The 26738-nt window shown below is 38.9% G+C and overlaps 1 protein-coding gene across 3 annotated transcripts in view; it reads left to right on the forward strand.

Moving 5' to 3' along the window:
- The first annotated feature begins 913 nt into the window (after positions 1-913).
- Positions 914-26738, forward strand: part of daam1b (dishevelled associated activator of morphogenesis 1b) — a 49447-nt gene continuing 23622 nt past the window's right edge. Inside the window, exon 1 of one of the 3 annotated variants that reach the window (XM_008397855.3) lies at positions 914-1076. The gene's annotated coding sequence lies outside the window, so the exon portion shown is untranslated. Of the gene's footprint in view, positions 1077-16756; positions 17218-26738 lie in introns of those variants that run through there. The other 2 variants (XM_008397856.2, XM_008397854.2) reach the window with 2 other exon arrangements.

A 26738-nucleotide genomic window follows, 5' to 3' on the forward strand; every position in this document is an offset into this window, starting at 1 on the left:
CACACACACACACACACACACACACACACTCACACCTTATTTGAATTTTTTTCTCAACCTAATTAAATAAATACATTGCAACAACAGCAACCTTTGTGTAGTTTGCTTGTTTTGATTTTGGTAACAAATTGGAAGAACTTGCAGAAAATGAGTAATAACTCGATATTTATTGCGAGGGACTATTTCATTGCTTATATGTTGGTGTTAATTACATTTTGAGCTTACTAATACTTAAATGTGTGGGAAAAATGAATTGTGTGCATATAAACTGCTGTTTATTACTCAATAACTTTACAGAAATGAATGGAAACATTTAACATGTTCGGCGTTGGAACATACAGAAGAGGGGTCTACTACCATCTCTCCAGTTTTTCTTAATTAGGTCTGGGAATTGAGATGGCAGTGGGGTGGTTTTGTGACTGATAACTCGTTCATGTGTTAATTTGGCAATGTGGTCTGGATCATTATGCTTCAAAAGACCTGCTAGTAAGTTGTTTTCAGTTTATTCTTAAATTTTTAATGAAAAAGGCCCATGAGGGATAACAGCCCAAAGTATCACCAATCCTCCACTAGTACTTAATAGTGGGAATGAGATACTTTTCTACATTTTTCAGGCCAAATCCACCCAGTAAAGCTGAAACAAACCGCCTTCATTGCATTCAGTAATTGGTAGCAAATTTCAAGTTTATTTTTGCCACCAAACTAAATAAAGTATTGTTATATATATTTAAATATATATATATACACACACAGAGAGAGAAGAGAGAGTCTTATCTTACACCAATTCCTTGTCTGTGTGCACAAACTTGGTGAATGAAGCTTATACTTGTGACTGAAGCCCAGCACTACAACACCCATGAGGCACAGGGGTAAACACTAAACGACGCGTGCGCATTACCTGGTCGAGTAAACCGATGAGGTTACGCGAAGCTCTGACCAACCAGTCAAGAGGAGTCATTTCCAGCCGTCTGAGTTCAGCGCTTTATGTCCTCTTGTGTGTTTTTTTATTTTTATATTTTAGTTTACCTCATGAACTCACGGACACAGAAAATTAGAGGAATGTCCAACCTGACGAGGTAAGTACGGTGTGCTGTTTCCATAACAAAATAATCACCGCAAGGCGTGCAGGAAAGCCGGAACCGGGCCGTTTTGTTTGGTCGCGGTGTTGTTGGTGACCTCCTCACCGCCGCCCGGTGACGCCAGCCGGTGAACTGTGGGGTAATGCTGGGGCGAGTTCATTCATGCTCTGTTGGATTTCCAGAACTGCTAACGCTCAGAGAGCTTAGTAATCGATAGGAACGAAAATATTTACCAGACAGGGAATAACAGGGGCAGGCAGGAGTCACGTCTGTATTTGCATATATTTTGTTTGCGTTTAGCCCAGTTTTTGTCTTCTGAGGTAAACTGACCTGTCTGAGCAAGTGAGGTTAGAAACAGGATGAAAGATCTTCCAGGAAGGTAGTAAGAGTCTCTAATGGTTTCATAGCTTATTCACTCTGAAAACTACTTTAAATGCACCGCAGTTAAATATTACCTGCACTCAGCTTGGACTTTGATATTCTTACTTGAAATTTATCTGAATGGTCACTTTTGCTTATGAATATTCATTTGAAATTGAAACTGCACTATTATTTTTACCAAAATGCCAATACTTGTTCTATATGGGATTATTCGTGCAAACTGTTATTGTTTTATGTTTTTTGTCTGAGAGTTAAATGTCATTTTGCCTATTTGTATTATTTTATTTTTACTTTACCTATTTACCTAACTTTCCAATCGCATTATCAGATGTCTCATGGTCGTACATATTTTTTAAGATGTCATAATTAATAATTCCCTTCAAACTATGATTCAAAACATTTTGAATTAAATAAAAAACCTTTTCCGTAAATATCCTGTTAATGTGATTAAGATTCACTCACTGTCTGCATTTATCTGTTTATTTTTAGCCATATAAATGAGTTTACGATGCTATTTTTTGATGCATCATCATTAATTGTTTCCTTATTAAAGTCATGAAGCTTGAATCTTTCATAAATTAGCCAGCCTGTCAAACATTTAATACTTTACCGCCATGATAAAGTAACTACCTTTGTCTTGTGAAATAAATTATTTCATGGAGTTAAACAGTCACAGGTTGCTCAGAGTCCACAGCTGAGATTATCTGTAGTCTTATACCGAGTTGGACATTATTCAGGAAAGATTTACATTCCAGAGCATTAAAAAGCTCTTCATGGTTGAAGGGCCTGTATGTGCTTGTAAGAAGGCTTTACCGCTGTGGTATCATCTGCAGACATGTTTTGACTGTAAACACTGGAGAAGTCTGACGTTATTTTGTCCACAGCTTTATTGCTCAGAGAGGGAGGTGAGCAGGTGAAGATCAGCACTGACAGGCCTGGACATTTAAACTGAGAGAATTGTTTTTCTGAATACCTTGCCGATAAGTTCATGTTGAAACTGCGCTTTTTCTAAGCCTTAAGCTATTTTGTTGGCACCTAAGCAATTGCATAACAAAATGGCACATTTGCACATTTTAAATCGGAAGCAGTTTTTATTATAATGCACTTCTGCCATTTTCTGTTCATTATCCCGTATGTGGTTGTACATTGTGGCCGAGGGTTTTAAATGGGTGCGTTTCCTTCCATTAAGCGCTTAATGTGTCTTTGGGCTCGACTCGTGAAAACAAACAAACAAAAAAAACATTGCTGCTGTGACAACTTAGTTTTTTTGTTTGGTTTGTTGACTTTGTCGCTTGCTTGTCAGCTAATATCACTCAGCTCTGTGCAATCTCGAGCACATCAGATGACACATAATGGCATCACTTCCTCTACAGAAGCACAGCATTCAACCATAGCAGCTGCCCTCGTGTTTTTTTGCATTGGTCTTTTGTTGATTTTGTGTTCCTCTTGTTCTTACAACTTGCATAGATGGCTCATTTTTAGTTGCTGCAATTTGTGATGATCCCAGTTGAAGCTTGAAGTAAGTTGATAATAATTGAATAAATCCTTGATGCAAGGTGATTAAGCTGTCCCATGTAAAAACCTGTAATCGTGTGTGAGAACCAGAGACCAAAGGTGGCACTCCATTAACAGTGGCAGTCCCATTGTAAGCCTGTCAGCACGTGTACCACCAGCACATGGAGGGCTCATTTAATGATATATGTTAAGTTCCACGGGCTCACAGTGTTACAGTGTAGCTGCCTCCCTGGATACTTCACCATACGACAACTAAATACCTGCCATAAAGAGAGAGAAAAGGAGTAGCTGTGTAACATTGCTGAATCCCACAGACCTCCATTTGTCTGCATTGTTTCCAGATTTGGTTTTGTCTTCAACACATATTGGCCTCAGCAACTGACGGCTTAAACGGAGTCAGGAGGCCATTAAACTGACTGCAGGTGTTTGTGACGTGAAGTTTCTTTGTGCATAAATAGACATTCTTTGACCTTTTCATCAGCCATCTGTTTAAAAACACCTGCTGACATCCTCTTTTCAGCTCATTAAACTAAATCAATAGCTGATCTCTTCGATTGTTCCTTCTGTATGTTTGCACAAGTGAGTTACCTGCAACCGTGGCTTATATTGCTCAGTGTATGAGCCAAATCAATCAGAGATTGTATTTCAGTAGTTTGACTTCCCTTCCAACAGAGTTGTATAATATATCTGATTTGTTATGGCATTATCAGTGTCTCCAATATTTAGGAATCAAAACAGTTTGCTCGGGTACAATATTTGGTAGGGACCTATATTTCCTGCATTGCTTATAAGTAGAAGTTGCACATACACCAACTGTCCTTGATGCCCATAGCTGATGTACATTTATAGTGGCTAAGATGTGAAAACCAAAGGAGAGTGGAAGAGGCAATGTTGAAAAATAACTGAGAAGATGTGTTTGTCATTACAATTGTCAGCATAAGCATTGCAATTTAATAATTTTCTGACATTGTGCAGCACTACCTACCAAACATGACATGTAAAGCATAAAAAAAAAAAACTGTTGACAGACTTGTGTAGTTTGAGCAGTGTCTCAAACTATTATTTTGATTCGTACATTAGTATTACGTAGTTAAACCTTAATGAGTAAAACATGCTGTGTGCTTTTCAATCCCCAAAAAGGGCACTGGTTTGCTATGTCTCCAAGCTACTGCTTCTTAATACCATTTCTCTTGACACCTTCTATATCACTGGAAAAATGACTATTTAATATGCAATGAGCAGGGATTTAAGTCTGGATTCTTTTAGTCTCTACTTTCTTCTTGGGGGGGGATTATTGTGTGATGCTTTGAGATCTGAGTTTGGTTTTCTGTGTATAACATCATTCTTAATCACTCATTCATGTGTCTTTTCCTTACTTAAGTACATAATTGGAAAAGAAAAGTTCTTATAGCTCAAATGTGAGTCTTACACTTAAGCTGTGTTTGAAAAGACAGCAGGCCAGGGCTGTGTTACTGTAAATCATGTGCTGGGGAGTCCTGTTTAACCTGTTACAATCCAATGTGTGTGTGTCAGTGTCTGATCCTTTTCTTTAAGCATTTAGTGGATATCACCTGAATGAAAACATGCTGGCTTTCAGTAGTTAAGGCTGCAAATCTGGTGGGTAAATATGCCTCAGTAACTTTTCTGGGGTTAAATATTAACTACCGCTGCATGTGTGTGTGCAGTTTTCCAGTCTCTTGTATCGTGGCGTTCAGTTTCTGTGAGGTGTTAAGGTTTTCTTGACCCACAATCGTTTTGCTTTATTTGTCTGATCTGCAATATTGTGTAGTATTTCTTGCAGTGGAGTTTTACAGAACTTTTCACGATTTTGTCACATTTTTAAAATACTGATCACATCACTATCAGCTGCTGTTTTATCACAACCAGAGCAACCTCCTCCACAATTAATCCAGTTGTTTTTTTATGGATAGTGACACATAGAAACACCTGGATTTGTTTGGCAGGAGTGGAGGAGTTCCAGATGGAGTCTCTGTTTCATGTCCCCCCACCAAGCACACTCGGTGTGATTTGTGGTGGATCGTGTGGCATCGGTGCGAACAGGCATTACTCTGCGGGCCCGTCACAACAATAGGCCTATATGACTGTTTGAATGTGCCATTCTTTGCGCGGTGTGCTTCACTTGGGCCAGACAATGGCGTCATTTAGCATCCCATCTCCGTTTAGGCCTGCTCTGTCACCATGGTACCCCCTGCCATACCACACCCTACCCCCCCAGTCTGCCCTGCCTTTGCACTTGTTCTGGTTATTGGGGCAGCTGTTTTCTAGACAGCCATTGTTGGCCACACCCAAGACCCAGCCTCATATTTGGAGGATTGCTGAGGCTGGGTGGGCATAACTTATGGAAACACGGAATGCACTAGCAACATTTTTGCTTTGAGGTGGTTCGGACATGTTTAACACCGTTAAACGAGTTTCAAGAGCTGCTATTTTCAAAAAAATGTTGTGCCTTGTACAATGACAATAAAGGAATTCTAATTCTATTTGATGACAAAAATACTGAAAATTTGACTATTTATTGTAAAGAAAACAACAAAAAAAACAATTTCCACTAACAAGATAAAAGAGTGGCATATGTATTTGTGATTTTTTTTCTTTTCTTTTTAGTAAAAAGATAGTTATGCAGTTAAGGAAAAAATGAAATATATTATAATCAGTTCCTATTCCTATTTTACAAAGTAAACAGATCACAAGACGAGGCATGCCCCAATCCGGGTGGCTTACTACTCAAAACAAACTATTTTACTCCAGGAATTTCTTCATTTTTTCTCCTGGTGATTTAAAGGTTTTCCTTGAAATGACTTTCTAAGAAAAAAAAATCCAAAAAATGACATTTATTTAGATAATCACAAAGTGTTTTGCATTTATAAAATTACTGCTTCTTTTAACAGTTTCCTTTTAAAATTAAGTAATAATTTTACACAACCTTTTTCACAATAAACTATAATTAACAAATCCATCTGTGGGTTAGTTTAGAAGCCCACAGAGCAACCGCACACTGGTTGTCCTTCTTTGAGACTGTTGACTCTTGACCCTCCGGATTGTTGAGAGGTGAAAAGGCAACACACACACAGTGCCCGGCGAAGCCACTCGGTGCTGGCAGATGTTTCATTAATGTGTTTTAGCCTGAGTGACTTCATAGGTCACAGTAATGGATTCTTCATGGGAAGTCCTCTACCCAGTTTTAACTTTGAAAATGCATCTTAATGCTTGTGAGCCACATCCTTAATAACACAAGAAACACATTCGAAGCAGATGTTATGCTGTTAGACTTGATATGCTGTCATTGAGTGTTGGATGAATACAAACCTGATGTCATTGTCGGTGTTGATGCCAACGTTTGCATCATCCTCCGTGCTCTTATAACACCTGCAGTTATTAAGTATGTCAGGGTTTTAGACTCCGTCCCAGTTCCTGTTTGTGCAGCTCCTCAGTTTAGCTTCCTCTCCACCATGAAGATCCTCGATCTACTGCCTTGCCTTCTGGCTTTATATCTAGAACTGGGTGACCTATCTGATTTTATTTTGAGCAATCTGAACTTGTTGTAGCCATACCCACGAGAGTACTGGCAGTACCAGTTGTGCTACTTGCAATGCATGCAGAGAGATGGAGCCTTTCAAAATTTTTGCACAACTTTTCAACTTTTTTAATTTGGGATTTTATGTGATTGACCAGGGGTCTGCAACCTGTGGCTGCAGAGCCACAAGTGGCTCTTTGGATCTTCCACAATTGCTCTTTAAAACTTTGACAGATAAAGAAACAACTGAACTTTACAAATAGTTTATAAACTAAGATGTTTTTCAGTTTCTTTTCCTGGAATAATTGCATTTAGCTTCCGCACATGACGCTAAACGTTCCAGTCATATTTATTTAGATCTGTGTGTTGTTATGCTGGACATTGTGTGCAAATATCAACATCCCATATAAGAAAATTTAGCCATCATCTTTTAGAAAAGTAATATTTTTTCAAAGCTAAACATAGGAATAAAATGATTGTTCTTTAAAAATCAGAACAAATCCTCTTTATTAGATATTTATCAAAAAATCAGATAAATATCTAATAAATGAGTTGTAATTTTTTAAAAAGTCATGTAATATCTGTGGCTCTTAACCAGTCTTATTTAGCTGGACTGGTGGCAGAAATTGCTCTGGGTTGTAAAGGTTGCAGAACCATCTAGTAGACCAACTCACAATGGTGCTTATTTGTGACTAGTTTTGAAATCAACAAAATGTGGCCTGCGTTAGTATTGAACCCCCTTTGCTCTTTTTCCAGTGGGATCATGGGGGGGGGAGTCATTAAGCTACCCTGTTTTCAATTTCCCACAAGCGATGTAGGAGGCACAGCAAACATGTGAAAGAAGGGGCTCTGGTGAAATGAGGTCAGACTTGATGGCAGCATCATGCCGTGGGATTGCAGTCAAGATCTGCCACAACACTGGAAAGTTGAAGCTCTCCGTCTCATCTATAACTATTTTGTTACAACTTACAGGGAGAACATCAATTATGCTGAGTTTTGTGGTGCTCTTTAACAAAAAAAATGCAAATATTGAAATGTTTAATTTATATTTTTCTAGGTACTATAGTTTCCTTTTTAGTTAAAACCCACCTTACTTGTAATATGTATGTAATAAAACACGAACTGCTTAGGTAGACAAGCAGAGAAATGACTCACTGACTCTTCCTCGTGTCTCGTTTTGTTGTGACAAAACCAGGAAGTCGCACAGATTTTATGACCGATCTCATCCTACCACATTAAATCTCATCAGTGGCTCATGGTTTACCACAATATGGAGTGACGATTCTATTTTGGGTGCTGGTCTCTCCTCTTCTGAGGCCTGTTATTTGGACTAATTGCCTCAAGCTGTTAGTCTGTCATGTAACAGAGGATCCATTTATACTTTTGTTGTGGTTCAGCCTTAAGTATTTGGATCAGTTAATTGTTTTCTGCATGTGCAGTTTTATTTGCTTAATTAACTGGTCACTTGTTTGGTAAGAGGTTTTTAGCTGTTTAGGTTGGAAAATGACTTCTCTCTTGCTCTTGGCAGTCGGGACGAAATGAGGTAAACCTTAGCTTATCATGACAATGAGGATCAAAACTAATCCTGTTGGAGGCTCAGCTACAAGATGTGGAAAGAGTGCATCAGTGGAGGCCGTTCAAACAAAGGGCGCATGAGGGTCCTGTGTGTGCACGTGTGAGGGGGAGTCCCTTAACCAAGAGTTTGCTTTTAGAGGAAGGGAGGAGGTTTAATAGGTCTGGAGGGATTCATGTTTCACTCCATGCTCGCCTCCTGTGCCCCTTTGTCTAGGTCATATAATAGCTGGTAAGTTCTGCAGCAGAAATATTGGAAAGTTGGACTTTTCCCTGTGGGCCTGTGAGCTGCTGTCTGTCTGTCTGTCTTTTTTTTTTTTTCAGACATTTATTGTTTTTGAAGGAAAGCTTCCAGCTGGTTGGCTGCCAGCATTTTGCTTGACAGCACATTCAATCTGTTCAGGCTGCTACTTGAAGTTCTGGTAATGGCAGCTAAATTACTCATAGCTGACGCGTGTTCAACATTTCAAAGGGTCAATGATGCCACACGCAGCAACACACCTTGATTATTTGCATGAAATGTTTAACAGATAGCAGATCTTTTGACAAAACTACACATTTCACGTTAAACTTCTACAATCACAATGTGTCTCGGGAGGTACAACATCTGAGTCGGACTCCTGGAACTTCTCGGGATGCACATTTCATCTGATCTGAAATCTGGATCTTATTTAAATATGAGCATTAGATGAAGCTCCTGTGATTACCACACAAATCTAAGTTGTCTAATTGTAAGCCTCCAGGATGGATTTATAATCAAAACATCATGTGGGTTTTCAAATTATGCCATGCATAATTTTTCTTTTTTCTTTTTTATTGTTTCGTTTGACTAGATTAGGTCTGACGCCAACACGTGCCTTCTCTGTACACAAAGCTAACTGTGTGTATCTGGCTCTGATAAGCAGATGGATATCATATTCCAAAACAGCCTGTGCCAGACCATGGCATGCTTAAAATTGTTACCGCACCCTGCAGAAAGTTGGACTCATGTTCTAACTTGTAGTTCACTTATAAGAGCAATGCATGGAAAATATGTCTAGCCTATGTCCTTCTGCCTGTCTTCAGTCATAACTTGATCATCTCAAATGTATAATTGATTTACATGAACTCGAGATCTTGTTTTCAATAGAAATCAGTCACATCTTTATTGTTTTTGGCATCAAAATGTGTATAATTGGATGTTTTCGATCACTATTCTTTTCGGTTGTTTATCGCTTACATTGACTTGTTGGTATATTTGCTAGCTAATTTAATTTCCTTTAACAACGACTGATGGTAGTCATGCTCATTTTAAATGAATTAGAATAATTGGTAATTGTTTTATAAAAAAGAGGTCTTTGTTAGGCAGATTGTTGCCTGTTATAGAGTCCAAACTCATTGCTTTACTTTCAGACTTCAGTTGCTCTTTTCACTCTTCCTTAAACTGAGCATTTTTCATGTACAAAATGTTTTCTCCTTATCTGTGAGTTCATCCTCCAGATGCTTTGGGTTCCTTGAACTCGGCTTTAAGCTGCTGGTAAAAGAAACCGGTTCCCACACTTCATCATATCTGTGTGATTAGCATTCCTTTGGCGTAACTATTATAGCACCAATGCAGTCTGACGACAGTATCTACGTCTGGAGCATCATGTTCCTTATGAGGCGTGTTGTGAAAGCGTATTTATCTGCTTATTCATTTCTTCTCTTTGTACTTGTATGTATTAATAAATATTTCACATCATCTAATGAACTTTATTACCATGTAAAGATGATCTAAGTGAATACTTGGTGCTGTTGGGGTTTTTTCCATAGATGTGGAGGAATACTGGCCCAGTCATTGCAAAATTGCTCAATTTTAGCAATTTTAGAGTTTCTTTAACACATTAACTTTAACTTAAGTCCAGACTTTACTAGGACTATGCCCTGTCCAAAACTTTCATCTTGTCTTTAACAGGTCAGAGCAGGACATTCTGGTTTGCTTTGCATCATTGACCACCTGCTGAATCACGAGCGAACCTGAGCAACGTGACTTTCGCCATCGAGCAGCAAAGCTTCAGAACCTAGAAAGGTTTGGAGCATGATGAGCACCAAACCTATTTTCCCAAAAGGTTTGGTGCTCATCAAGATGTTTTCTGGCTAATGTGAGATAGACCTGTTGCTTGCTTTTCTTGGCAGTGGTTTTGGTTTTGGAACACGACCATAATTTGAAACAGAAGCAAATGAGCGCTGCAGTGCTTTAGATGTTGTTCCGGGTTCTTCTTTGACCTCCTGACTCAGTCCTTGAAGTAATTTTGGTTGGCTGGCCACTCCTTATGCTTTCTCCATATGTTTATAATGCCTCTCACTATGGCTTACTGGAGCCTTAGACATGGCTTTTTAACCCTTTCCAGACTAATAGATGTCAGTGACTTGGTTTCTCATCTGTTCTGGATTTTTATTTTTTTTCTTCTTGGGGCATGATCTGTTACTACATTAGGCCTTTTAGCCAACTTCATGTTGTCAAACAGGTTCTGTTTAAGTGAAATGTTTCTATAGTTCTGGCAGCAACAAGGCTGGGGCGTTACCAATGAAACTGAAGATAATGATTTAGTTAATAAGTTGATTTATCATATAACAAGTGACACATTTATTTTTCTCTTAACAGGGATGGTTGATTTGCATTGCTTTTTCTCTAAATTAATGAAATCCACATTTTGTATTTACTCTGGATACTTCTGATATTAATATTTATTTGCTTTGAAAATAAAAAAGAGAAGAAAAGTGTACTTTTACAGCAATACTACCCACTTTAAAATGTTTTGTGAGGTTTTTCTCAATCTTATGCAACCGTACAAATAGCCATTTGAAAAGGGTAATGTTCTATCAAACTGTACCTTGAGCATTTAGAATGTAATTCATATATTATACTGCAGCATACAGCTGCTCTGAGCACAGAGTTGTTTGTTTCTAACGTTTGCGTTTTGCAGCTGATTGCTGAGACGCCGCAGGGCAGAAGCTGCCAGGTTAATCCTGTTAAACACCAGGTGTCCTTGTTAAACTCCCGCAAACATCCTTTTTTTTTTTTTTTCTGCTGTGCATGTTTTGGTTTAAGTTTTCCTTTGCAATGCTCAGTGTTAGCAAAGTGTTTCATCTTCTGTTTCCATGTTGTTTCTTTGTTCTGCTGAGATTATGACCACAGATAAGCAGATTGTATTCCAGACACCTTGCGATACACTTTATGACAGCTTTGTTTCACACAGGACTTTGCTTCTGTCATAAATCCAGCTGGCCAAGAGCCAGTTTTGCATCTGTGTTGGCTGAGTAAGATGAGGCCAGATGAGGCCTCAAACCCCGTTCACTTAGATCTAGTCTGGTGGATGAACTCTCTGATCACCTTTGTGTGTCAGTAGCTAATAGCCGAACAACACTTTGAAGCTGTCTTCACCATCAGAGCAGACTGAGCACTGATTGGATTATATTGGATTAACACTACTCTATTTGATTTTGTTTGTGTGTATGTATCCTAGCTCCTCTCTAGTACTTGCTTCATGCTTCTCTATTTGTGAAAACCCTAACCACCAGTTTCTCACTGCTGGCCTACATCTGGACAGATCAGCAAGTTAATCTCTCTGCCTTTTAACCCCCAAACTCTGTCAGTCTGCCATAAGCAGTTTCTCTGCAGCTGCTTAATGTTGTCATATTTTTCCGCCACAGCCTTCAATTTGTTTTACCAAGCCCTTTAGTCCAGAATATACCAGACTCATTTGAAAAGTTGATATATTTATAGTTGCGTAGTTAAATATCCTTATGTTGGTAATAGATGGAGAAGCTCTGAATCAGTTTTTGAGATTCCTTTGCTGATACAGTTGTTTTCTGATCCAGAAATGACTACTTTTACTTCAACATTTAGTGTTGTTTTCTGTTTTGTTGTTGCATAAGCACATGTTAACAAATCAGTTTCTCACAGCCTAAGGGTCAAAGTTTTTCTTTTTCTGGATTTTACATTTACAAAGAACAAAGTCACATATTTGAAAAGTGTGGTGTGCACTTGTCTTCATCTCTCCTGAATTAATGCTTTATTGAACCACCACAATCTAGTGATATGGCTCCAAGTCTTTTTGGGGTATGTTTCTACATTATTTGCACATCTATAGATTGGAATATTTATCCAATCCTCTCTGCAAAACAGCTCAAGTCAAACTAAAAGGAGAGCATCAGTGATCATTATGTCCAAGCCGTGCCACAGATTTTTTAAATTGTATTTAGACCTAGATTTCTCCTAGACCATCCTACCACAAAACACGCTTTGATCAAAACCACTTCCATTGTAGCTCTGGCTCTGAATGTTCAGTGTTAGTCAACCTCCATCCAAGTCTCAAGCCTTTCGCCTCTATAAAAGGTTTTCTTCCAGGACTGTCCTTTATCTACTTCAATAAAAATTCCCATTAACTCTGACCAGATTTTCTGTCCCTGTTGAAGAAACATCCCCGCAGCATAATACTGCTACCACCATATCTTATAGTGGTAAAGGTGTGTTCAGGGTTAGTTTCTTACCACCAATACTGTTTTGCTTGTAGGCCAATAAACAGATTTTTCATGATTCTGCCAAATGCATCTACTAATTTATAAACGTCTATTCATTTACTGTAAGTTTATTACTTTACTGCAATAGGTTTGACTGTAAGCTCAAACCTTTACAGCAAAATCAACCAGCTCAATAACAGCTATCAGGATCGTAGAATCTGAAGCTTTGGCTTGTTTCAGTGCCCATATTGGATCAAATGGATCTTCCGTTATGCAGATTCTTACTTCCTATTTACTAAAACGTCACATCCCAATACCAATAACAGTATTGGAACTACTCTTATATAAGGTCTTTTTGGACTTGAGGTCCACTTCTACCTCTTTACAACACTCATCTTTTTTGCATTAAGACATTACATAAATGCTATGTTAAACACAGTGCTCGGTGAGATAAGTGACAGTGTAATTGTAGACACTTTAGTCATGACGTATAAATTGAAAACACTCCTCCCTGCCTTTAACAGAATTCCCTTAACATAACTTGCCTTGTTGGCTGCATCCACTTAGAAACATATTTTCTTGCTTGGTTGTTTTCTTTCACACCCCAGCTCTCTCTCTCTTTCCGAATTTCTGACCCATAAAGTGCTATTATCAGATATTGGACTACCTTTTCTTGTTTACACTTGCTTGGCTGCACTTGAGCGGATGCAGAGAGTTGTGTGGGCCTTCAGGGATGGACCTGATTCAGAGGGTAATTACAAGCTTTCTGAAGGGTGGGTAAAGACCAGAGGGACCCTCGCCAATCCTGGCATTTAATTTGTCAATGATGGGGTCTCCTTCAAGGGAAGGGCTGCGTGGTTGGAATTTATAGATACAGCCCCACCCATACAGAAACGTGTGGATACTGTGCAGTGCTATTGCCTTTCGCAATATCCTTCCCCTTCATTTCAGTTTTTGGCACTTTATTTAGATTTTTTGGGGGGAAGTTGATCACAAGCTAGATCACAATAAATATATTTTGTGGTGCTAGGTTTTAATTTTCTTTTTTATTTATGTTGTATTTTTTGCTTTAAATTCCAACAAGTCTTACTTGTTTGTTTTTTTAATAAAAAAAAATATGGGGCTCCTATCTTCCCAGGAAAAGTGTGAGATTTGATTTAAGCATTTTTTAGGTATTGACAAATGTAAAAAATAAATTGGCTCTCAAAAAATTGTTTTATTTCCATCCACTAATGTATATTCCATATTCAAAGTCTGTCTTCTGTTGAAATATCTGCTGTAAATTCACAGTGAACTTAAAAAAAAAGGGTGGAAAACCCCTTTTTGAGATTGAAACCTTTGGTTGTTTGTGTTTGGAAAAAGTCTGAAATTCTGACTTTAAAGATGTAGAGGAATAATGATACAAACTATTAATCACTGCAACAACATTGTTAGGAAACATTTTATTATATCTGAATTTTTCAGAAACCCCCAATCAACATCAAATTACAGTCTACTTTCAGTAACACTTTATTTGAAGGGGTGTGCATAAGACTAACATGACACTGTCAAAATCATGACATAACATCTGTCATGAACATAAAGAAGTCTTTATGAATGTTTATGACTGTTGTCATGAAGTGTCACTCAGTAAATAATGACACTTTTATTGCAAAGTTGCATTGAAAGTCCATTAAAAGTGCCAACTTTGCATTAAATTATCATAATTTACAAAATCATGCATCATTCTCGCCTTATTAGAAATGCTTTAGCTTGTCTTTAATCACTACCAGGAATTTTAAATAAAGAACTTTTTCTTACTTCAGTTTCTGTCCTATTATGCCTCAAGCTGGAGGTTGTCATGCATTTTGTCAATCAAGCTTGACGACTACAACTCCAGCTTGTAAAAGATCACAAACGATCTGCAACTCTCTTTTAAAAACTGTGTGATGGGGAAAAATATTCAGAAGTGTTGAGGTTTGACATTTTATCCAGGATAAAACCAATAATGTCAGCTAGTTTGTTCAGATATGCTCCTGTTGTTTTAACTTCAAATTAATACTGCACACAAATGTAGGACAATATTAGTAGCCGTGGAAACTGTCATCACCCTCAGTGTGCGCCCATCTGCTGGTGTACCAGGTGAGCAGGAGGTCAGCAAAACATGAGTGGTGGCTCTTTACTGACAGAGGAGAAACGTCCCACCAGAACAGAAGTCCTCCATGGGAACAGGTCCTGTCTGTTATTCCAGCTGCATGCCATTCTTTTCAGAGGCAGCTGTCCAGGACTGTGCAGCTTCCACTGTTATCCATTCATGACTGCACCGGCTCGGCTTGCCAATGATGTCTGTTATACCAGCGCAGCAGAGATAAACTGTTTCACACGGGCTCGGCTGCATGGATCAAAGGTACCAGATTAAACAGGAAAATTTGCCGCGTTTTATTTTTTCCCCAGCAGGTGCAAAATTGTACCAGCCAACTTCAATGCGTGACTTGGAAATGCTTCAGACGTCTTGAAGATGAAGGCAATGCCATGAGCAGGCATCTCCAAGTGGTGGGGAAATGCAGCTGCTGTGAGATTTTGAACTTTTAGCAACCTGGAAATGTGGAAAGTGACATTAATAAGTAATTCAGATCATAGCTTCTCATATCAGAATTTTTTATCCATTTTTCTCTTCAGTTGTTGTACTTCACAACACTTTCATTCCATGTCCAAAGCTGAAAAAGTGTAAAAGTCGCAGAAGAATGATGTTGAATCTGGAGGACGAAACTTGGGCATTGATTCATAAATGTGGCTGTAAATAAATAAATTTGGTAAATGGCTGTTTTTGACCATGTCAAATTGAAAAATGTCAAATCCTGGTAGATAGGCATCAGCTTTCCCTTTTCTCCCAATAACTTATGTTATCAGAATACTTGAATCAGTGAGGTATGGAGTTATTGTTTAAAACAAATTAGCGGTGAAAGGAAGCATCTCAACATATCATCAGTCTTGTTTTGTTCTTGGTGATTTATCAGCACTGCAATAATGTAGCTGTCATAACATTATTTACTTCAACTACCACAACAACATGTTGTTTCTCCTTTGAATTAAAAAAATTCAAACTATAGCTTTTTCTGTGGTGGCTGGAATTGTTTGACACAGATCCTAACCAAAAACTGCCACTGTTGCGGCTTATTGTGGACAAATGAGCAGGAAAATCATTTGAAAGAGCAGGAAAAAAAAGTTTTTTTTATGTCTTTGTTTCAAACAATTGCCAGTCTCTCTCTGTGACTGGCTTCCATGTTGCAGTTTCCATAAGCTAGGCTCTGAAAGCTCTTTTTTTTTGTATCGAAAATGTGTTTTTATTAAAGTTACAAAAATAGGTTGATGGTAATTAGTGATACGGCATCCCGTTTTAAGTCATGTTGTAGCATATGTGTTCTGTAGCAATGCTTGATCCATCTTTTAATATAAAAAATAGGTGACTGAATGATGGATGACATAACTTTTCCCAACAGCTGGCAGGAGACATTTATGGCCTGAATCATATAGACAACGGCTGTTCTTTTATGAGGACCTGTCTGATTATCTTTCCTCCTACTGCATGAGAAAAGATGAGTAAGTAGTAATTAGTGCTGATGACTTAGCTAAAGGTCTTGCGTTGGAAAAGATACATGAAGGAATGACCAACATGTTACAGTGGAAATACAGTTTTTTGCAGTTTCTGCTGGATTTTTCTTAGTCAGCAATTAGCTGAGATCTGTGTGCTGTAAATCATGTGGGAGTGTCAGGAATTGCTTAGATTTAAAAAAAAAACAAAAAAAGCCTCTGATTATTTTCGCTGTCACAAATGTGCTGCAATTTTGTGATCATGTGGATTTTATGCACAAAAAATGTGTTTTTGGGACCAGAAGGATGTCAAGGTAGAGAATAATAGCAGCTTTTCTTTATTATTGCGCTCCTTTTCTTCCTCAGCCTTTCATCGCTGCTTGTGCGTTTCCAGTTCGTACCCACATTTGCGCTGCAGGTTTTACACCTTAGTCTTGTTCTCATCTCGCAGCTTTCCAAACAAGACTTCACTAAACAAGCTACCCAAAGCCCCGTCTAAAGGTGGGGGAGGGAGGTAGCGAGCTGGGCGGCGGCCACTGCTCGGCTGCATCCTATTAGAACTGGGAGTGTTGAAAAGGGGTGTGGCTTGAAGCCAGTAACATCTGTGCCTGTCCCCTTTGCCCCCAAAGCATTCTGCAGAGAAAGGGAGTGGAAAAGGAGGCTGGGGAGGGAGAAGATCTCCTAAGAAGTTCTCGCTGGCCAGCTGGCTGTTTTTGCAAGATCTCAAATCGTTGCCGTCTTTTATGGCAGGTTTATCCTATTTGCCCCCTAGTTGACAGAGAAAACCATCCCCCATCTATTTAGGATTTTCATTTTGATTGATTTTTTTATTTTTTGTTTTGCACGTGTATATATATATTTTATTTATATATATATTATTTTTTGGCAGCTTCTTGAAGAGCGCTTATTACCGATGACTTTGAACCTGCGTGGATTACACACCTTGTTCAAGGATATGCTCTTCTGTGTGCTGCGTACAAGTTTTATTTATGTCAACCCTGCAGAGAGCTGGATGCTGCAGTGAGCTCAGGATATAAAGGGAATGCCCAGAGCACACCAGAGGCAAACTCTCTCCAGGACGGGGTAAGACGAGCCCTATAAATCTATCTCTTATACCCTATAATCAAATGAATGCAAGGAAACGGAGAGCCGGAGCAGAAGCCGGCTATCTGCTGACTGGAATGTGTGCGCAGACTGCATGTGACCAGCAGATAGTTACAGGCTATCAGTCTGTGAGTGTGCCTAAGAGGAGTTGTGGCTGCTGGTTTGATTTATCACCCACACCGGCCACCACCAGAGCGTCAGCTGGATTCCTCTTACCGATACGTAGGTGATTGTGTCATGTCTGTCTAATTGAGAGGTGCTGGTGCTGGGAGCGGTGTTGCCGTAGTAACCGGAGAGAAGAGGGGGAGGATGACACGGCACTCCTGTGAGGGCCCTGGGCACATTTCTCGGTGGGAGAGTTGTGCCGTGCACGCAGGGAATGCCCCGTAATGACAAGGCTGCTCTGGCGATGGGGTGAGGTGGTGGTAGAAGTATGTGCACTCATGTACCGGCGGCTGCCTCCCACCAGCTTTCTCTCCCATTATCAGCATCAAGTGAGTGTCAAAGAGAGGGAGGATGGCATACTTTTTTTTTTTCCTTTTTCCATGACTGGGGATGGGTGGGGTGGAAAAAATCAGGTCAATGAGAGAGAGAGAGAGAGAGAGAAAGTCACCTTGAGCGGAGACAGGTCCACTCGTCCTCCCCTCTCATTTCCAGCTCCTGCCCACACTTCTCCGGTTTTGCTCCCAGGAGGGAGGCTGCGTGTACTCCACATCACACGTATCACAAAGGGACTGACAGCCAGTCTTTGTGATTCAGTGGGATTGTGCGGTGCCTCAGAGTGATGAAGCAGGATTTTTTTACCCTGTAATCCTTAATGGTGCTGTTACTTGTTTTTGTCTGCTGAATTAGAGGGGCAATCCTATTTTCTTCCCCTATAAGCATCCAGAAGAGATTAAAAAGGAGGGTAATGTGCATTGGAAAGGGGCTTACATTAAATCACCCACCCAGCTTGCACCGGTCCCCCACTGCTCCGGTTACCATAGCAACTGAGGAAGAGGCAGGGATTTTTTTTTAAAACTCATCCTGCCTCTTGGGGTTTCATAGGAAATATTGCAATGCTCCTCCTGCTCTTTTATTGACGATCTGCCGGGTTGCATATTTTATTAATGAGGAATAGATTTGTTTGTAATGTTTGACTATGCGCAGCTGTGCACACAGTAGTGTTTACTGTTCCCTCCGCAGAAAGAGATTGAGATGTTAGCTGTTGTTGGTTTACTTATCTCAGTTTTTCAAAGTCTGTAATCTATACACAGACTCATCCACTGTTTGTTCTGATCTTTCATCAAGTTTTCCTCTTTCCTTTCATTCACGTCTGCTTCACGATGAAGTCAGTCATTTCTATTGATGACAGAAGCACACATTTTCCAGATAATAATATATTATAAGTTCTCTTAATGCTGGTCGTCTAGGAGATATATTACACTGTACTACCCACATTTATTGGCACCATAAATTGCGGGAAAAGCCTTAAAATTGATCCATCTGTTATTCCGGCTTCATATCTGGAACATTTAGAAAAGTTCAACCCTTAATTTGATGATTGCTTTTAGCTAAATTCCAGTTACCACCAAACTCTTCATATAAAATAAATGTGCCAGAAACATTTCTAATTTATGCTGTAAAACTTAGCCAGTTTTATGAACTTCCTGCTTCCCTGAAGTAGGAAGTTTGGCACATTTGAGAGGTCACCAAATCTGCATAACAATCATTAAAAGTTGTCTACATGCTATTTGTCAGAACAACACAAAGGTAAATACGTGGAGCTTACTAAACTCTACCGAGTAAGGAAAATGTACATTTGGTAAAGTGAATATTTGGAAAAAGCAATCATGGCCACTATAAAGTACACTAGATGACCTGTGTTGCTGTGAGCCATTTATTGTTCCAAGAGCTCATATATGTTGTTGAAGTCCATGGCATCTGGACTCTTTGAAACACAAGGACATCTTAAAAAAAATCTGGTGCCATCTACCAGAAAACTGAAAATACATTGCCAGTGGATCTGTATTGGTGCTCAACATTGTCCTACTCTTAAGTCATCTTGTGTGCATCTTTATAAATTGTTTTTTCCTTGATCATCTAAAACAACCCCCTAATAGTAGCATCCAGATAAGACGGTGAAGAACTCTGTTTCAACTATTTTCTTTTTTTGCTCCAAATGTAACCTCCACTTGAAGGTCTGACCTCTGGAAGAATGCCGACATGGGTGGGGGGCTTTGGATCGTCTCTCTGCACAACTGGTTTGACAACCTTGTCTGTGAAAAAAGCAGCAGCCTTTTAACCTGCATTTTAATCTCTGTCCTCCCTACATTTTACACTGGCCTGCCTTTTTTTTTTAACACAGATTTTTGTCCGTTAGGCTACATTTATCGGAAGTAACAAATGAAATGTTTTTATGTAGATGTTATTTATAATGTGAATGAGGAAGCTACCATTTTAATACTTCTCCTTATGGATTAAAAGTTCAGTAGACTCAGATGTTCTGCATTTCCAAGGCAACAAATATGTCCTTTGTTGATGAACTAATGCTGCTTTCTACTATAGGTAAAATATGTCAATAGCTCTGATTGTGAAAGTTTGTTGCTTCAGCACTCATTTGTGACATAAATCTTCTGGAGCTGGTTAGCTTGCTTCTAGGTCTTTATCTCCCACCTCTTCCTGTTTGGAGATAACTTTTTACCTGTGGCTGCTGGAAACAGGCTTGTTTGCAGCAGATCTCATCCAACCTGTGATCATGTTTCTGTGCGCTGAGGAGATGTGTAAAGATCATGAGGTTTCTGTAATGAGGAAAGATGGAGTAAAAATTGGATTACCCTTATGTAAGAGGGCTAATAGAATTTACTATTTTTGAAACGCCAGACTTGTCTTTTTAATGGAGACAGAGTGCAAAAATCATATTCATCTCAATTTCAAACTTTAATCTGTTATATTGAGTCTCATGATTGTCTTGGCAGCATTTGTTCTTCCCTCTGAAAGTTGTACTGAAACTTATTTTATGGTGCAGAATACTGCGACCTTACGGTTAGTTTTGGCTCAGACTAACTTTGTAACACTTCAAAGTCCCGAATAAGTAGAACTTTTCTAACCCTCCACCATGTCGTCAAAATGTGTCCATTGTTAGAAGAAATGCTTCCTTTGTCTACTCCTGTGCTGGTATCCCCCTTCTTGACTCATACTGCATCCCTGTGTGTTAATCCTGTAATCTGAGAGCCCTGCCAGCTCCCTCAGCCATGTGACATTAATGCTCCAGAGGCTATGCCACAGCCACATTTCAACAAACAATCGTGTAATTCAAATGCACAGTAGCACCTTGCTGTCGGAGGCAAACTGCGCCACTGTTGATCGGACAATCCTGCCAACTCGGCTATCACAGAGATGTGATTGATTTTAATCTGATAACCTTCCGGCGTCTGAACCATGTGATGGTTCAGAGTATCCAGGTCTGCCTTTGTTCACACATTGTGTTCTCTGCGCACCATTAACTAATTGGCGGAATACATAATTGCATGTGAACCAGGTGTGCTGAACAAATGGGCAACATGTGGCATTAAAAACACCATATTTTTTATTTATCGTAGGGACATCAGTTTGCTTTTCATGTATAAAATGCACAGAGCACTTTGAGGGTTTGAAATGTACATTTGGGAGTTAAGGGCAGCTATATTCAATGTCTATTGTTGTTTTTCTGCTTTGGTGATATGTTCATAAAATGTATATGACTCATCAGAGCTCAGGTTAATAACCGAGGCTCCAAATACCTTCCTGGTTTGTCTTGTAACACAGCTTCAACTGTAAAATTATATTGGTTTAATTTTTCTGCATATGGACAATCTGTGATTATAGAAAGGATATTTTCAATGGGTTATGGCATGATCCGATCTTTATCCCTTCCAACAACAAGTTGCAGTTTTCATTCAGACCCTCTAAATTATAATCTGAGGTTGGGTGTGGGAAGCTTATCCCTACAGAGATTCAGCAAACAGAATTTTTGTAAAGTTTTTGTAGGGTTTCTGCTTGTCTATCCTTATTTTTGCCAATTCTAAGGTCTTAAATCAGAATTTATTGGGCAAGATTGCGTGCAAAAACTAGGAATTTGACTTTGGTTTCAAGAACTCACAGTATAGAAAGTATAAATATGGAAACTTTAAAGGGATTAAAATAAAAGCAACAATGAAAATATATTTATCCCACCCTTCCTGCCATAAACGGTCATTAATTATTTATATTATGAGTAAAAGTGATCTCATACATAATGTGGGTGTGGGTGTAACGGCTGTGTGACTTTAAAACAAAGACAAAATGATTGGAGAGTTGACATTTTAAACTGTCTTTAGTGTCAGATAGTAGCAATTAATGCTGTTGGTGTTATTAGCATTATAAATATCCAAGTCTCCTTTTGTTTTCCTTTGAGAATGTGTATCCTTACTTTAACTCTGAGATTTCCAAAGGCTAGCGAACATAATCAAGTCTAGCATGTTCCATAAGAGCATATCCATTAATCTCCACTTTATCTGCCAAAAATCTTGCTCTCTCTCGTTTTTTCACAGCTTGAACAATTTTTTTCTTAAATTGCTTCTTTTATATCTGCACTTTCACTGACTTGCAGAGTTCTTAAGCAATTTCATCAAATCTGGAATTTAATTTCAGCATTTTTCAAACTCAGGTTAAGTATTAAAGAAAATAAGTTTTCTTCTTATTGCCAAAAGGTTGTGTTCTTTATCTCCTTAAAATGCTTTTCCTCTGTGTAAATATTTACCATAAATTCATGGTAAAGTACGGTGTTTTATTTTTTTAAATGAGCATGAAGGGATGTGAACTCTGGAAAGTTGAATCTGGAAAAGTCTGGATTTTTGCACTAAATCTAGGTTTGGACCCTGGATTTCAATTTGCTGATCAACACCCAAGTATGGTGCATTCACTGGCCACAAACAGATTTATTTTGTTTTATTACTGCATCTCCAGTAACTTGTACTATCTCTATTTAATACATCTGAAGGATTCCTGTTTCACTCGAGAACATTTTACAGAGGTAAATTGTTTCAAAACATTGTAAGAACATAACAGATATTTTGTTGCGCTTTAAAAAAATAAAATAAAATAAAAAACATATAAAGCAATGCTATTGTGTAATACATTTATTGATTATCGATAATTCTGCTGCTTCTTTTCTCTGTCTGAAGCCACAGTGAACTGTTTATCTGTAACAATTTACAGCCAACATAAATTTGAGATATAATCTGAGCAGATTTAAGTTGTTGTATGTTTAAGAAAATTAAAATTAATCAGTCAAAAACTGCTGAGAGATGGCAGCTGGGTTCAAAAGGAGGTATTTCACACATCTGTTTCCAATACACAGCTGTCCACTGTGTTCTCTTTCCAAGGTTGAATTCCTGCGTCAAGTCGACCACATGCGCACAAAGAACCATCAGCCCCAAAATGACCTTCTACTATTTTTAAATTAAACATAAATCAACCTAATTATGTTTTGTTTCTGGCACTGACGCAGCTAAATAGTCCCTTTGTATTATATATACAACCGTTTTATGAAGATATTTGTGGCGCATGCTATTTTGCCTTTTATGTCACTGACACGTGTAGCATTAAATAAATCCAGCCCTTGTTATTTTTATAACAGGAAGGCACATCCCCTTAAGATCAACATTTGTCTTCAGTTATTAACAGGAGATTCAGTCTATAAACAAAAAAGGTCTGAATGAAATCGGGGGGGGGAAACAGGCAAAATCTGGAGGGAGGCAGCTCTATGAAAAGTGTCAAGCCATCTTTGATTTTTTTGCCCCTTATTCTTCTCGTCACATGTCTGGTAACGTGAGTGTCTGTGTTTGGTTTACAATGTTCTTCTCAACTTCTGCCTTTCCTCCAGCCGACCTGACAGCTTTGAGAGTTTTAATAGGGGGCTCTTGTGCAGGCACCATGCACGGCTTCTCGCACAATTCACAAACACTGGTGTTCTTTTTACAGTCTGGACCTCAGCCAGGTCATCCGCCAAACCACATGGTCAAGAAAACAATAAAACCATCCAAAGACAGAAATCTCCCTCAAACAAACAGAGAAGTTGTCTGAACATGGGCAGGCGGGGTCTTGTTAAATGTGCCACGAATTAAGGAGCACAAGAATTGTTCTGTAAGCAGGGGCCGACTAACATTCACGATACTCCTCGTGCGGCCCGGTCCAAGAGTTGATTTATGGTGGAATAAACAGCATTCTTCTTGATTATGGAAAATGCAGCTGTTGCGTGGCATCACCGTCAACTTTCAGACTTTTTGCATTTCAAACATGCCTATCGACGTGGATCATTTCTGGAATACGCTGTTCGTCCTGCCAACTTGTAATGCTTGGACAGCTAGTGGTCGTTTCAGAAAGCTTTGCTGAAAACCCATGAGCCAAAATGCTAAGATGAACTGTGATCCCACCCAGTTGGAGCAGGTGGCAGTCGAAGGTTGGTTGTGTGGATGTTGTTCAGGGTCACAGGGCTCACCTGGTTTGTAGAAGAACGTCTTCCAGCTTCAACAAACATGTTTTTTTGTTGGAAACCTTGATCAACTGTCAGGCAACCTCTGGCGTTAACGTCCAGAGCACTTTGGTCTCCCAGGTTAAACAGTGACGGCACACAAACACAGCCTCTGCGGCTACAACGGTCTCTGTGTGTTTAAACCTACCTTGTACCAGTTCCTGTGGCTTAATATGGCTGACAACTTTACACAAAGCTTACAGCAGGCTTTAGCTAATGGAAAAGATGGGTTGTGTTTTGGACTAATATGGTCAAAGAGAGCTTTGAATATCTCCTTGCCTTCATGCCAGAATAGATGGTGAGTGTGAAGCCAAGCAGCTGCTGTTGAGACCTCCGGTAGTCCATTCTGAAACATCGAGGATGTGTCAAAATAAATACACACTAGTCAGAGTGTAAGAAAGAGGGAGCTGCTGTGTACTTCAGCCCACATGTGGTCATCTGGTTGCAGGCAGAGTATGAGTAGTGTGTATATTAGAAAAGTCTTTACAAACCTGAGATTATTTTTGGAGTTCGTAGGCCTCCAGAGAGCAGTGGTTAAATGTACCCATGTGCAAAGTTGCTAATAAAACGTCCTGTTACATTTAATCTTTAATTTTAACCAATTACAACGTAGCAAAAGCAGGACTTTGTGTCCTAAGCCATAATTATTCCCAGTGCTGCTAAAATAATATAACAGATTATTACTGTTACTGTAATTTGTTATTTTTATGAGTCTTGCTTTTATTTACAGAAAGCAAGGCTTGATGCAGTTTCCAGTTAAGACGAAAAAGAAAAACAATGTGGGAAATCTTTTTTGTTTATTCAGCCTTGAACATGAAATATTCAAATGGGTTGTAACATTTAATAAAGTCTGGATGTACATAACTGCCTGGATATTTGGTTTGATTTGGTCAATGACTGAAATCATTATACACCAAAGAAACTACTAGAAATAGTCAACGTACCATGATGTGGTTGCATGCTGCTGCTGTAAAGACTCCACGATGTCTGGGTCAACAAGGCTGGGTTAATTTTGGTGAATAAGACTGTAATGTAATGTTTAGTCAGAAAGCTAGACTAAAACTAAACAAGAAGTCATTTAGAATGACGACGACTATGGAAACTTGACCAAAAGGGAGATTAAATCCAATCATAGTTTTAATCCTTTGTGAATTTTGATCATGTAATCTAACCAGTATGGAGTTACAGAATTTAGGTGTTAACCTGTCCGCGTTTCTGCTGATTTATCTATATGTTCATCTGCAACATCATTTGATGAAATTGCCTCCCTCTTAAGTTATTGACAGTCAATTTACGATTTATTTATACAACATAGCAGTTAGAGGAAACAAATGTTTCAAGCAACTGAAAGTTTTTTTTCCCTCAAATCCATATTTAGCCATTATAGCTGATTGTTTTGAGTCATTTCATTTTTAAGGAAACTTAGTGACATTTTGCAGTTTATAGCAGAGCTGTTAGCTTACCCAGACACACTAGACATGGCAGAACGCTGAGAGCCCATTAGAAAATATGGGCTACTCTTTTTTTTCATTAGTAATGGGGATAAAGCTACCGATACATGAAAACAGGAGTTTCTATATTACTGGTTTGATACAATTTTTGCAGGGCTTACTGTACGTCTCGATGCTTCCAGACATCGAGACGTACAGTAAAGCGTTATACATGTAACCAACGTAACCTCAGTTTTTGTGGCTCAGCTGACCAAGCATTGCTTTTTAAGTGGGATTCTAGGAGCTAAAACAGAGTCTTGCAGACAGGAAGACTAGAGTGTCTGGGTAATGCAGAACACAAGGCAATGAGGAAATAGCAGGGTTCTTATGCAGGCTTGAAAAGCTTGGAAATGTCTGGAATTTGCCTTTAGCGTTTTCTATGTGTGAAAAATCTATGGATGCATGGAAAAAGTCCAATTTTTCAAAACTTTTTTTTTTCTTTCCCACATTTCCTAAACACAGAAATCTAGTAATGTGTAAGAGGTGGTGTAAGAAGTGTGGCGGTTTTACAATAATCTATAAACATTCATGAATTAAAGATTGTCTCATTATTTGTGGTAAGTAGTGATGATGAGAAAACGGCCCACTCGCAGATTAAGGTGAAGTTTTGGAATATTGCAATAAAGTTTTTGAATCTTTAAAACTTTTGAAGATATTTTTATTCGTATAGACTCGATGTAAATTATCTTAGTGATTTAAAAAAAACAAAAACTTCTTGGATATTTAATGTCTATTTCTGATTATTTTAGCAATACTACTTGGATTTACAACATTTACAATTTACAGATTAGACCAAGTGATTCATCCTTAATGAAAATGAATTTCCCCTCGGACAGCTAACTACAGCTCTATGCTCCTACCTCAGCTCTTTGAGTACGCTGTCCCGCAGTTTCCTGATTACAGTAGAGGACATGACTCGAGCAGACTAAATTTAGAAATGAGTCCCACAGTTTATGATCCATACAGTCTGGATGTAGAGCCTGACGTGTAGTAAATCTTTGTAAAAGGTGAATGTGGTTGTGCTCAGCAGAAATCTGGTCACCAAGAAAAGGCAACCAGAAATTCCTGTAGGTCGGAGTCGGCTCTCCCTCCGCGGTTTATGACGCCTCGCTTCACAGCGAGGAGAGAAGCTGCCATGATATGCTGACATCCTAGCTGTGTTTCCAGACAGTGGAGATGTGTCATGAATTTAAAAGCAACCAGCAGGTCAGAGATCCTGTTTGTGCGTTTCGTCGTTTGTTTTCACCGTTTTTAGTAGGGTGCTCATCTGAGGTTTGAGAGGAATGACAAATGAACAGCGTCGTTCAAAAGCTAACTTGTCGTCATGGAATGAGAGGAGATGTTGAGGAATCATCATTAATCTTTAAAGTTTCATGCATATTGTTTTTGTTTTTTCCCCAAGACGTTTTAATGTATAAAACGTAACTCTGAAAGCACCTTTTAAGAAAACAAAGTCAAGATTTATCGTCTAAGTATGT

The sequence above is a fragment of the Poecilia reticulata genome, chromosome 21 (genome assembly GCF_904066995.2).
Source record: "Poecilia reticulata chromosome 21, P_reticulata-male-v2, whole genome shotgun sequence".
NCBI classification, from domain to species: Eukaryota; Metazoa; Chordata; class Actinopteri; order Cyprinodontiformes; family Poeciliidae; genus Poecilia; species Poecilia reticulata.